We start from the raw sequence: 2,672 nt of genomic DNA, 5'->3' as shown, positions 1-2,672 counted from the left end.
CAAAAGTTGATGAATGCGTTTTTAACATATTCTCCACCATTATCAGTTCTTAGCTTAAGAATTTGATGTCCAGATTGTTTTTCAACAAATGCTTTGAAGGCCAAAAAAGTGTTAAATACTTCGCTCTTGAGTTTTAAGAAGTATACCCAAGTGCGTCTAGAGAAATCATCAATGAAAGTTAAGAAGTACTTGCAGCCAGAGAATGAAGCAACAGGAAGAGGACCACATAAATCACTGTGCACAAGCTGTAAAGGGGCTGAGGCGTGCCAAGAGGCACGTTTGTCAAAACTGTCCCGATGATGTTTTCCGAGTACACATCCGGAACAAACACCATCTTTGCAAGATACCATAGGAAGACCTGTCACCATATTTTCTTTACATAGATGCTGAAGGGAGCGATAGTTTAAGTGACCAAACCGCTCATGCCAAAGTTTGCTCACTTCATCATTATGAGCAACAAATACTGAGGGAAGATGGGATGACCCAAAGTTGTGAAACTTATACAACCTTTTGGAATCATCAGCAAGACCAGTAGCTAGAATCTGTTTAGGATCTTTTAGATCCTTGATTACAACATCATGAGGTGAAAATTCAACAATTTTACCTTCACCTGAATGAGTTATCTGATAGACAGATAGAAGGTTGCAGGATAAGTTTGGAACACATAATACATCATTGAACTGACCATTGTCTAGATGAACAGTTCCAGTCCCTACAACATTAAGAGATCTATCATCACCAACATATATATTTTTGGTGTTACAATCATTTAAAGAAGAAAACATGGCTTGGTTTTTGGCCATGTGACAAGAGGCTCCAGAATCAATGAGCCACTCATGAGAATGAGAAGAAGAAGAAGATACATTTAATGCATAACCAGACTGAGATGATTGACGATGACATGCAGAAAGTGCCGTTCCGGAAGTTGAAGTTGAAGTAGGCTCCAGATGGATGTTATGTTTCTTCATTGCGGCTTCCAAGGCTTCCATCTTCTTAAAGCATTTAGATTCTAAGTGGCCATCTCGATTACAAAAGTTACAATGTCTGTCAGTCCTCTTCCATTTGTTTTTATTGGTCTTGTCATTTTGCTGAAATGATCTTTCATCTTGAGGCTGAGTTGGTTTAGGACCATTCCTTTGAGGATAAGACTTCTTAGGATTCTTTGAATTTGGTTGCTGCTGGGCGGCTAACGCTTTCGAGGAAGAGTTTCCAAGATTAAGAAGACCAAGGTGTAAGAGTTTTTCTTGTTCTCTTATTAAGGAATCACAAAAGGAGTCAAAGGAAGGGGGTTTGTAGTCTTTGCCTTGACAAATGAAAGCTTCCCTTGTAGAATGGAAAGTGGAAACAAATACAGAGTAGGCTGGTCCCAACTTAGTAAGGATGGAATAAATAAGGTTACCATCTTCTTTCTTAACTTTAACACCTTCCAAGAGATATCTAAGGGTCTTGAATTTGGACAAGAAATCTTCAATGCAAGAAAAATTATTAGGATCCAAAGTAAGCAACTCATTCTCAAGTTGATGGGCTCTAATTTCATTTTTAATCCCAAAAACTTTAGCAAGTTTTTCTAATGCTTCATGAGGAGTTTCAATTTCTGCAATGTGGAATCTAAGATCAGGAGAAACAGACATTCCTATCAAACCACGTGCTTGATCTTGTCTATTTTCCCATTTTTCGGCCTTGTCTTCATCTTTGGGTTTCTTCTCTTGGTCTGTGGCTATTCTGAAGAGACCTTTACTTCTAAGTAAATCTCCCATGTAGGCTACCCATTGGAAGTAGTTAGTGCTGTCAAGAATGACTTGGCATGGACTTTCCATTTTTTGAAAAAAAATCTGAAGCTGAAGATGCTGAAAGTAAGTGGTCCAATGGATAGATCTCGAAAAAATAGGCGGTTTTAAAAAAAACGGCTCTGAAAAAGGCTTCCGGATGAAGAAGTTATGGCTTTTTGAAAAAAAAATTGTTGACGTTGCCGGCAAAGTGCGCGAATGTGCGGGAATGAAAAAATCCGCCCCCACAAAATGGAGACTTGAACCCAAGACCTCTACTCTCTTAAAAAGTCTTTGAACCAATTGATCTATACAAAATATTTGTGAGAGAGAGAGAGAGAGAGAGGGGGGGGAGGGGGGCCTCGATTTGCGTGCTTGCCTTGGGAAGGCTCTTTTCCCCTACAAAACACAAAACACAAAACCCAACACGAATATGCAAAGAAAAACGAACCTTACGGCTCAAAGTTAGCTTTAGCCAAAAAACTAGAATTTAAAAAAAAAACTCAAAGTTAGCTTTTAACCGAAAAACTAAATATTTTTCTCAATGTTTCTGATTTTCCAAGATCACACTAAGGTGCAGGGAAAAGAGCATACGCATGAGAAAAATCCTTTCTTTCTGTTTCTGATTTGCCCAGATCGCACAGAGTCGCAGGGCAAAGAGCATACGCAGAAATGAAAGGTATAGATCCGGGAAAAAAAAAAGGCTAAATAAACCGAAACTGAAATAAGCAGAGAGAAAATGACAGTAAACTGCAAAAAAAAACACTGTATACCTCCCGATCTGAAAAATGACGCAGCTAGGGCTACCGGAAACCTTTTCGCGTGAAACGAAAGGGGTTCCTCACTGAAACAGATGCTCCGAACACCACAGAGCAGTCCTCTCGGCCCGAAAGCAGTCAGAAACAG

This window comes from Pinus tabuliformis, chromosome 1_2, assembly GCF_031772625.1.
Source record: "Pinus tabuliformis cultivar Carrire ecotype Pingquan chromosome 1_2, CPIR1, whole genome shotgun sequence".
Lineage (NCBI taxonomy): Eukaryota > Viridiplantae > Streptophyta > Pinopsida > Pinales > Pinaceae > Pinus > Pinus tabuliformis.
The sequence above is the reverse complement of the archived record's forward strand: the minus strand, read 5'-3'. Positions refer to the sequence as shown.